The sequence below is a fragment of the Spermophilus citellus genome, assembly GCF_964194105.1.
Source record: "Spermophilus citellus genome assembly, chromosome: 9".
Taxonomy (NCBI): domain Eukaryota; kingdom Metazoa; phylum Chordata; class Mammalia; order Rodentia; family Sciuridae; genus Spermophilus; species Spermophilus citellus.
The window spans coordinates 305,327-316,129 of NC_138191.1; the positions used below are offsets into that span (position 1 = coordinate 305,327).

The following is a 10,803-nucleotide window of genomic DNA, read 5'->3' on the forward strand; positions in this document are numbered from 1 at the left end:
ATCACAAAGATAAACGAGAGAAAGTAAAGAGCAGATAATATTCAAAACAACTAACAGGAGTAAGCCTTTACCTATCAATGACCTTGAATGGAAACAAAAGATAGCTGGACTGAATAAATCCAAAAACAAGATCCAATAATATGCTTCCTAAAACAAATTCACAAGTAAAAACAAAATGAAAGAATGGAAAATGATATTCCAAGCAAAGAGAAACCTAAAGCTAGTAGAAGCGGTAGCTACACTTACATGTGATAAAATAGACTTTAAGATAAAAACTTGTCAAGACAAAGTCACTAATAATAATCAAGGATTCAATAAGAAATGAGATAAATTTCTGTGTACCTAACATCAGAGCAACCAGTTTTATAAAATAGCCACTATTAGACCTAAAGGGAGAGAGACTAATACCATAACAGAGGGGAATTTCAATACCCCACTCTCGTCAGTGGACAATTCATCCAGCCCCTCCGCCAAAAAATGAACGAACATCAGAGTTCAACTATATGTCAGAAAATTCCATTCAACAGCTGCAAAGTACACATTCTTTTCATCGATTCATGGAATTTTCTCTAGAATACACAATATATTAAGCCCCAAAATAATTCTAAATAAAAATTTTAAATGAAATTATATTCTGTATCCTTTCTGATTACCATGGGAAAAAACTAGAGTCAGCCACAAAATTGATTTAGACATGGACACTGAACAACATATATCTGAATCAATAGTGGTTTGTCAAGGGTAAAAGAAGAGAAACATGAAAATTTATGACAACAGCATTCCAAAATTTACGGTATAAAACAAAACCAGTATTCAGAGGGAACTTGATAGCAATAGTGCCTACATTAAAAATTTTTAAAAAAAAAAATTCAACTAACCTTAAAATGCATCTCAATGATCTAGAAAAGCAAGAACAAACCAACCTCCAAATTAGAAGGAATGAAAGATCAGAGCAGAAATAAATGCAAAAGAGACTAAAAGGGCAATACAAAAGATCAATAAAATGAAGAGGTCATATTTTAAGAAGGTGAACAAAAGCAACAAACCTTTAGCTAAACTAACCAAGAAAAAAAGAAGACCCAAATAAAATTAGACATTAAGCAAAAGAAGACATTAGCACAGAAATACAAAGGATCATTATGAGATTCTGATAAAAATAAATACGATATGCTAACATTTATAAACCTAATCTAGAAGAAATGGACAAATTTCTAGACACACATAACCTATCAAAATAAATCTGAGGACTCTGCTGCTTCTGGTTCACAGCCACATCTTCTCCGCTTGTGCACATCCTCTTGTCTCTTGCGGTGCCAGCCATGCCGTCCCTAAGACACTATGGTGAGGGTCAGAGTGAACATATCTGGCCACATTGGGTGCCTGGTCACCAGGGCTGCTTTCAAGTCTGGCGAAGTGGATATTGTTGCTATCAATGACCCCTTCATTGACCTCAATTACATGGTCTGTGTGTTCCAGTGTGTTTCCACCCGTGGTAAATTCAATGGCACAGTCAAGGCTGAATACAGGAAGCTTGTTATCAATGGAAAGTCCATCTCCAGAAGCAAGATCCTGCTAACATCAGATGGGGTGATGCTGGTGCTGAACCTGTTGGGGAGTCCACTGGTGTCTTCACCAGCATGGGGAAAGCCTGGACTCATTTCAAGGGTAGTGCTGAAAGGGTCATCTCTGCCTCTTCTGCTGATGCCCCCATGTTTGTGATGACCGTGAATCGTGAGATGTATGACAACTCCCCCAAGATTATCAGCCATGCCTCCTGTAGCACCCACCAACTGCTTAATCTCCTGGCCAAGGTCACCCATGACAACTCCAGCATTGTGGAAGGACTCAAGACCACAGTACTTGTCATCACTACTAATCAGAAGACTGTAGATGGCCCCTCTGGGAAACTCTGGCATGATGGTGGTGGAGCTGCCCAGAATATCCTCTCTGCATCCACTGGTGCTGCTAAGGCTGTGGGCAAGGTCATCCCTGAACTGAATGGGAAGCTCACTGGCATGGCTTTTCGTGTGCCTACCCCAGTGTGTCAGTTGTGGATCTGACCTGTTGCCTGGAGAAAGCTGCAAGATTTGATGACATCAGGAAGGTGGTAAAGCAGGCATTAGAGGGCCCCTCCAGGACCGGGTTGTCTCCTATGACTTTAACAGTGACATCCACTCTGCCACCTTCAGTGCTGAGGCTGGCATGGCCCTCAGTGATCACTTTGTCAAGCTCATTTCCTGGTATGACCATGAATTTGTCTACAGCAACAGGGTGGTGGACCCGATGTCCACATGGCCTCCAAGGAGTAAGAGCCCCTGGACCACCTGCCCCAGCAAGAACACAGAGAAAGAAAGAGGCCCTCGGCTGTGGGGAGTCCCCTGCTCCTAACTCAGTCCCTCAGCAAGAATCTCCCCTCTTCCCAATTTCCATCCCAGACACCCTGAAGAAGGGGGGAGGTTTAAGGAGCCCTACTTTCACCACCAATCAAGTCTACTGCACCTCCCAAAATTAAAAAAAATGAGGACATAAAAAACCTGAATAGGCCAATAACAATAATGAGATTGAATCAGTACTGAAAAGTCTCCCAACCAAGAAACCTCAGGACTGGATGGCTTTATGACTGAATTTTGACAAACTTTTAAAAAAGAACTATAACCAATTCTCAGATTTTTCCATATGATTGAAAGGGAGGAAACATTTCCAAACTCTAGGAGGCCAGCATCATCCTGTTTTCAACAAAAAACAAGGACACAACAAGAAGAAAGAAAGCTGTATAGACCAATATCCCTGATGAACAAGGTGCAGACAACCTCAACAGAGTACTAGCAAACAGGATTTAACAGCACATCAAAAAGATTATTTCCCCTGATCAAGTAGGTTTTATCCTAAGGGTGCAAGGATGGCATACATGTGCAAGTCAATAAGCAATATATCACGTCAACAAAAGGAAGAATAAAAGCCATGTTATCTCAGTAGATGCAAAAAATAAGATTCAATATCCCTTCATGATAAGAGCCCTGATCAAATTAGGTATAGAAGGATTATAACTCAGCATAATAAAGGCTATCCACAACAAACCCTCCACCTGCATCGCAGTGAACCTGGGAAAGCTGAACACAAGTCCTGTGTCAGGAACAAGACAGGGAGAGGGAGGGGGAGTGTGGCATGTGGAATATGACGGAGGCTGGTGTGGCTGTGGAGGCTTCCAGGAGATGTGTTCTAACCAGGCCTCTCCTACTTTCCCTTGGGTTCATGACTGCTTGCCATCTCCCTACAGAAATTGGACACAAGAGCCTGTATGTTCAAGGGATAAAGTCTGAGCAGGACAACACATTTTGGGGCCAATAGACTAGGAAAGAAAGCTCAGATAGCTGCTCCTCTTCCCTTCCCCTTAAGTCCCCAGGACTGACAAATCAAGGAATTGACCCCTCCCAATGTTGTTTCTCTATTTGAGAATTCAAAAGTAAAGTTCAGGAATGGCTAGGTGGGGAAATTTTTTTAAGGGGTGGATGACCAGATGTGAGATGTCTGAGGTTACCTGCTGTAGGATTCACTTCCCACCTCTATTAAATAAAGTTCACTGATGCTGAGGATCTGGACATCTACCCTTTCCCAATACATATTACCAGTTAGAGTAGTCAAACATCTTGGGGAATATTGCATATAACAGGACATCTGAGAATTAAAATATCTTAATAGAAAAAAATTAACAGAAAAGAAACAACTTTACAATTAAAGTACAGTAAAAAACCTTTGGATAATTAGCAATATGATTTTTTAAATAACCAGATGAAAATGTCATTATGAAAAAAAGATAAGTAGTGAAATCTATAGGGCAGAATGTGTTAGAGATTTTTAAAAATATAGATCATCCCAGAAGGAAATCAAAAATAGAAAAAAATTATAAAAGGAAAAATATATATGTATGTAGGAGACAACATCTAAGAAATACAATGAAGATAAAATTTTTGAAAACTAGTGGAGACAATTTTTTTATAATCAAAGCAGAATCCTTTTAAACAAAACTGTACAAAGGGAAAACCATTTTGTGAGTATTGTAGGGCTGAGCAAATGAGAAATATTTGATATTGATAGGAAGAGGGGTTCCCACTAGGAGAAGATACAAATATGGATTGGGGAAGTCAAGAAAGAACCCTGCAGCATCAGATTGGGATTAAAAGTATCAGTATGAACTCATAATTTTTATATGATATACACACATATAATTTCAAATTATATATATGAAATTGAAACATTAAAATAGAAAATTGCAACAGTTTTTCAATTCTCTCTATACTGACAAATGATGATCTAGAAATGATGACCTTTGGCAAGATAACTTGTGCTGAGATAATTGAGAAATAAGTTTCTTTTACTGTTCCTTTTCAGACTTCCAACAACTAGTTTTAATACCCACTAAGATTAATGCTCAATTAAATTATTAAATAAGTAAACAGAGCTCAGATCTTGTTTTCTAAATATTTCCCACTAAAAGGACACAGGCACCAATTCAAAAGGGCTCCTGCTGGCCAAAATCTGAATCTGAGCATCAAAATATATGATGGTAGTAGTAGATTATAGTTCACTAAATAAAATATCTTAAATTCATACCAGTGAAAATTAGGTATAAAGAAAGGTAAATTCTTCCAGCAAATGTAGACAGAATAATAGAAAAATCACTATTTTGCAAAAATCATAGAAATAATTAAGTATTAATTATTCTAACCTTTTTGGAAAGCCATCTGACAATATTAATTGAAATTTAAAGTACATCTACCTTTATACCATTTTCCAATCCTGACAATGTCCCTTAGACATAAAGACACAAACATATAAAAGGACATGCTTAAACTGAATATGACTGACCATACTGTTTGTTTATAGCTGGCATGTATTCTAGGTAAGCTAGCAAAATGGTTGGTTAGGGTCCATGTCATGCTGGTGGCTATTGTTTTAATATTACTTCAGTATGTAATAGTTACATGCGTACCTGTAAGGTTAGAAGTTGCACAAAAAAAAAAAAAAACTGGGGCTGGGGATGTGACTCAAGCGGTAGGTAGCGCGCTCGCCTGGCATGCACAGGGCGCTGGGTTCGATCCTCAGCACCTCATAAAATAAAATAAACTTGGAGACAAGTTAAACACCCATTAGCAAAGGACAAATAGTCAAACAAATGATACAACCATATTGTAAAATATTTAAATTTGTATTATCATTGATTAAAAAAACAAGATAAAATTGTAGCAGAACTACTGTTTGCCAATTCCCTTTCACCATGTAACAAAATGGTGGTTTTTATTGTTGTATTTATGTAAAATGTATCCAGTTAAACAGTGACACAATGTAAACTGTAGTGTTTACAGTTAGAAGTGACCATGTCACCTCCGGCTTGGTGGCGCACCTATAATCCCAGGTCTTCAGGAGGCTGAGGCAGGAGGATTGCAAGTTTGATGTCAGTCTCTGCAATTTAGCGAGGCCCTAAGCAACTTAGCAAGACCCTGTCTCAAAAAATAAAAAGGGCTGGGGATGTGGCTTAATGGTTAAGCACCCCTGGGTTTAATCCTCAGTACCCCCCCAAAAAAAAGTGACCACGTCACTAGTTATGACTGATTGATAGTGTAAGTGAAAGTTGATTTTATGAGAAATTGCTCAAACTTATGAGGTTTCTTGTGTTTCTGGTCATAGGAGTAACTAACTGAGTCCAGGATTTTGCTATTATTTTTGACAATTAGAAAAATAGACTACATTTAGAAAAGTTTTGCGGCATTTAATAATAGGAAGCTCCAAGCCATGGTCCCTGAAAGAAAAGAAATAAACAAAGAAAACCTTTAGCACATTCAGGCCTTCTTCCTGTAGACAATTTCTGGACCATTGCACAGGGAGGATCCCCACACTCATACACACACCAAAAAATAGAGAAAAGAAAACAGGAAATTGCCAAGTTAAGGAAAGAAAAACAAAGTTCAAGGAAACTTGAGTTTGGGTATGGAATTCCAAGAGGAAGGAGATAACACAGAATAAGACTTACAGATATATTATAGAGATCTCCGTAAATTAATAACAGTGGCATCTGAATTGCAGGATACATGTCCATGAGCCTAGGCAAGAATAGCTTCCGGGAAAAGAGTTTCCAGGAAGAAGACAATTCCTAGAGATCCCAGTAGGCTGGAAATCACAGTTCCCGTCAGCCAGGGTGGAAACATGGGAAAAGCACCTTGAATACTAAGAGATGGATAGGAAAGACCCCAGAGATGCCATGCCTTGGAAGTGAGGCCAAGGTAGCCCTGGAGTCAAGCCCCTTAAACACTCTTAAAAAACAAACCTCAAGAGAAGTAAACTGAACAGATGACTACTGGTGAAAACATTGTCCAACAATACTTTTTTAAAATACTAAAAACCCAGCAATCAGCAATGTATAATTAACAACATCCAGCTTCTGATAAAACATTACAGATAGGGAAGGGAAATATGACTCATAACCAGGAAAAAATATCTCACAATGGAAACAGACTCAGAAATGAGAGACAAGACAGAACTGGCAGACAGGAATTAAAACAGGTGATGTAGTTATGCTCGCATGTTCAAAAATGTCAACGTGAATATAATCAGTGAACAGTGGAAGTTATAGATGTGTACAAAAAATGGTAGCGATATCAAGTAAAATACTTAAATATTTTATTGGGTGTGATTAATAGAAGTTCAGAGACTAGAAAAAACAGTCTTAAAATAGCAGAATTTACCTAACCTGCATTAAGAGAAAGAGAAAAAAAAAGTCTTAGTGACTTGTAGAATGGATGTTTCACAAGTAGATGAGAGAGATTAGGGCAGAAAAATATTTGAAAAATGATGGCTCAACATTTTTTTAATATTTGAATGCTCCAAACAGAATAAAGAATCTCAATGAACCTTGAGCAGAAGACACACATACACACACAAATGACACCACTCCAGAATTAAGTTATTCAAAACCAGAAAAGTGACCAACTTGAAAAAGATATCATCCATACAGAAAAAGACATTATACAGATATAGAGGGGGAAAGATAAGAATTTTTATAGACCTCTCAGAAATTATGTAAGTCTAAAGACACTATAGCAACTTTCAAATGTGGAAAGGAAAGAGGAAATAAAGCCTGTCTGCCTTGAATTTTCAATCCAGTGAAATTATCCTTTAAAAAGGAAGAATAAATAAAAGAATACTTTTTATCTGGGTAACAACAGTTGATATAATTATGCAGAATCAGGTCTGCACTGTGTAAACTGTTGACAAAAAGTTCTTCAGGCAAAAGGAGAATGTTGTCACTTGTAAATATGTATCTACACAAAGAAATGAAGAGAGCTAGAAGAAGTAGGTAAATAACACACAGTGGCTATGTAAAAAGACTGTCCCCTAATTTTTAAGGTCTTTAATGGAAAATTGACTATTAGGTTCAAAATTTAGTGTGTGCTTTACAACATGTAGAACTGAAAATTACAATAAGAACAGCACAAAGGACAGGAAGAGAAAATAGAAATGCTACTATAAGACTTTCAAAGTGTATGTGGAGTGTTGTGCCATTCCTTAAAGTCGGACTGTAATAAGTCAAAGGTGCATATCTTAAGCTGTAGAGCAGTGCTAGCAAATGGAAAAATGTGAGAACCTATGTAATCTGAGATTTTTCTAATAGCTACACATTAAAAATCTAAAAAGAAACAGATAAAATTTTACATTTTTTATTTAACATGCTACATTCAAAATATTATCATTTCAATATATGATCGATGCAAAAATAAATCAATGGAACATTTTTATTTTTCATACTAAGACTTTGAATTCTGGTGTACATCTCAATTTAATTTTCATTAGAAATATACAATCTATATGGATTTAATATAATATATGGTTGGAAAAATAGATTCCCATACTCAAATTATTCTCAGTGTACTTGTAATTGTCTAATAGCTGAGCCAAATATCAGTTTTTGTATTTATATTGAAATTAATTAAAATTAAATACATTGGACTTTCAGTTTTATCTCTGACACATAAAGAGCTTGGAAATTGTTACTGTCATTCTTATAAGAAGATAAGACTCTTAAAAAGTCTGAAAATCAATTATGCCTCTTGGGATCATCAGAGAATTGAGGTTGTAGGGTAAAATGCCACAATAAAATCGGGTGAGAAGCTAATACAGAGAATCACAGACAAGATTCCTTTGCACAGAGCAGAAGCTTCTACAGCCATAAACTGATAGAAACCATTACATAGAGATATTGGTGAGTTGCTGGAGACTGAGTCCAGTCTAATGGAGTGAGAAACTACGGAGGTCAGAGTCTTACAGGGGCCTCCATATTTTCATGGGTCTTAGCTTCAGAAACCCTACTGGGTCTTCATGATAAAAAGCTGAGAAAAAAATGTCCTCCTGCTCTGGCAGGTGGAGAGGAAAAGTAACTGTTTTGGAATATGCCCCAAGCATCTTCCACAATGAAGTCCGACTCTCCAAGGGCAGAGACCTTTCCAGAACCTTATCCTACCTAGAGAGATATTTACCCAACCTGAGTCACCTCTAGCCTTCTGGCCTACCTAAAAGGAGGCTATAAAAAGACCTGTGGAGTTCACAGCCTAGAGAGATGAAGAGTTAACCACAAGATTATAGCTGTTTCTCCTCCCTCATATTCCATCGCCACCACAATAGGGTTTAAGTATAATAACAGCACATTAAGCTGGAAGAGCCTCAAGGCACAGCCAGTATTTAAGGAGGAGAGAAAGACAAGGATGTGGAGGAATTTGAAGCCTCTGACACTTAACTGCAAACACCAAAAGGCCCAAATCCTAGCCATATTTTTTTAAATGTAAAACCAAAGGCCTTTTACCCTATTTTCTGTCACCCAAAATACCACAACTGGCTTTCAACAAAATTGCAAGACACACACACAAATTTTTTTTAATAGTCTAAAGAGACAAAGCATACTTTTAACCAGTCTCAGCTGTGACAAATTTTGGGATTATCAAAGTTAATTTAAAATAATTATGACAAAAGGTTAAAGATTCTAATGGAAAAAGTAGAAAACATGGAACAACAGTGGGGTATGTAGATGGAAATTCCAAGAAAAGAATCAAAAGGAAATACCAAAAATCAAAGACACTATCAACGAAATGAAGAATGTCTTTTATGGGCTCATCAGTAAACTGGACACAGCTGAGCAACGAGCCAGTGAGCTGGGAGACAAATCAGTGTCCTATCTATAAATTTCTGATATTAGAAAAGTTATGGTATGGGGCTGGGGATGTGGCTCAAGCGGTAGTGTGCTTGCCTGGCATGCGTGCGGCCCGGGTTCAATCCTCAGCACCACATACAAAGATGTTGTGTTCGCCAAAAACTAAAAAATAAATATTAGAAAATTCTCCCTCCCTCTCCCTCCTCTCTCTCTCTCTCTCTCTCTCTCTCTCTCTCTCTCTCTCTCTCTCTCTCTTTAAAAAAAAAGAAAGAAAAGTTATGGTATGCACTCAGGGTAAGAATTTCTTGGGGATAATTTATATATCTAGGGTCTTGATTTACAAGCATATTTTATACCTTTACAGTAAATAATAGAAGATTCTAGAAAAATGTTAACTGTAGCTTGTTTTGTTCCTTTGGAATCCATTATTAACAAGTTCTTTGTTAAAACAAGGGGATGGAGGGGTTTCTCATATCTTGCCTATTTACGTGGTCCACAACACAAATATTTTGAATGGTATTGATATAAAGGGAATCAGCTTGTTCCAGATCAGGACTCTAGGAACCTCATTTTTAGGAATTTCTCATCTGTCATTGTCCACACTGATCACCACACTGGTCTCTCTAGTTTCTTTTTTCTTTTGTGCAAACCAGTTAGAAAGAAATGGTCAAGGATTAAACAGAAAATATATGTTAATTACCTCAGTTTCTGTTACCCAGTATTTTACACTGGCTCACAACAACAACATTACAAGTCATTTAAAGGCCAGAACAAAACGATCTGAAAATGCAAAAACCAGACTCATGGCCTGGGGTTGAGGCTCAGTGGTGGAGCACTTGCCTAGCATGTGTGAGGCCCTGGGTTCAGTCTTCAGCACCACATAAAAATAAAGATCCATCAACAACAACAAAAACAAAATTAAAAAAAAAACACCGGACTTATGAAAATATTTGCTTTTATTAGACTGGGAATCCAAAGTAATTGCAATTGATATACTAAGGACTCTTAAGAAAAAATGGACAACATGTAAGAATGATAATGGAAACCAAGAAAGTATCAAAAGAAATAAAAAACTAACATAAATGAAGACTACCTCTGATAAGCTCTTCAACATGGCTGAAGAAAGAATTGATGAACTTGATGGTACATCAGCAGAAATTTCTCAAACAAAGAAAAGATTTTTAATGAAAAAAATTGCAATAGAACATCCAAGAATTATGAAACAATTTCAAAAGGTATAACATGCATTATTGGAACACCACAGGAAGAAAGAGAGTGAAACAGAAGATAAATTTGAAATAAAAGTATCAAGAATTTTCCAAGATAATGATAGACACTAAACCTCAGATGCAATAAGCTCAGAGAACACCAAATAGGATTAATATCTGCTTGGTAAAGTTATACCTAGATATATCATATTCAAACTTCAGAAAACCAACGACAAATAGAAACCCCTTTTAAAAACCCACAAGGCAAAACAACTTTTCTGTAGAGAAAGAAAAGTATCACATATGACTTCCTATCAGAAAGTATGCGAGCAAGAAGAGGATAATTTGAAATATTTAATCTGTTCAAAGAAATGAGTCTGCAAACTTAGAATTCTATAT

The 10,803-nt window shown here is 36.9% G+C and overlaps 1 pseudogene across 1 annotated transcript; it reads left to right on the forward strand.

Annotated features, from left to right (window-relative positions):
* Window positions 1–1,317: 1,317 nt before the first annotated feature.
* Window positions 1,318–2,309, forward strand: LOC308656723 (glyceraldehyde-3-phosphate dehydrogenase-like; annotated as a pseudogene). The gene has a single exon. The product of its transcript is annotated as a glyceraldehyde-3-phosphate dehydrogenase-like (transcript).
* The last annotated feature ends 8,494 nt before the right edge of the window (window positions 2,310–10,803 follow it).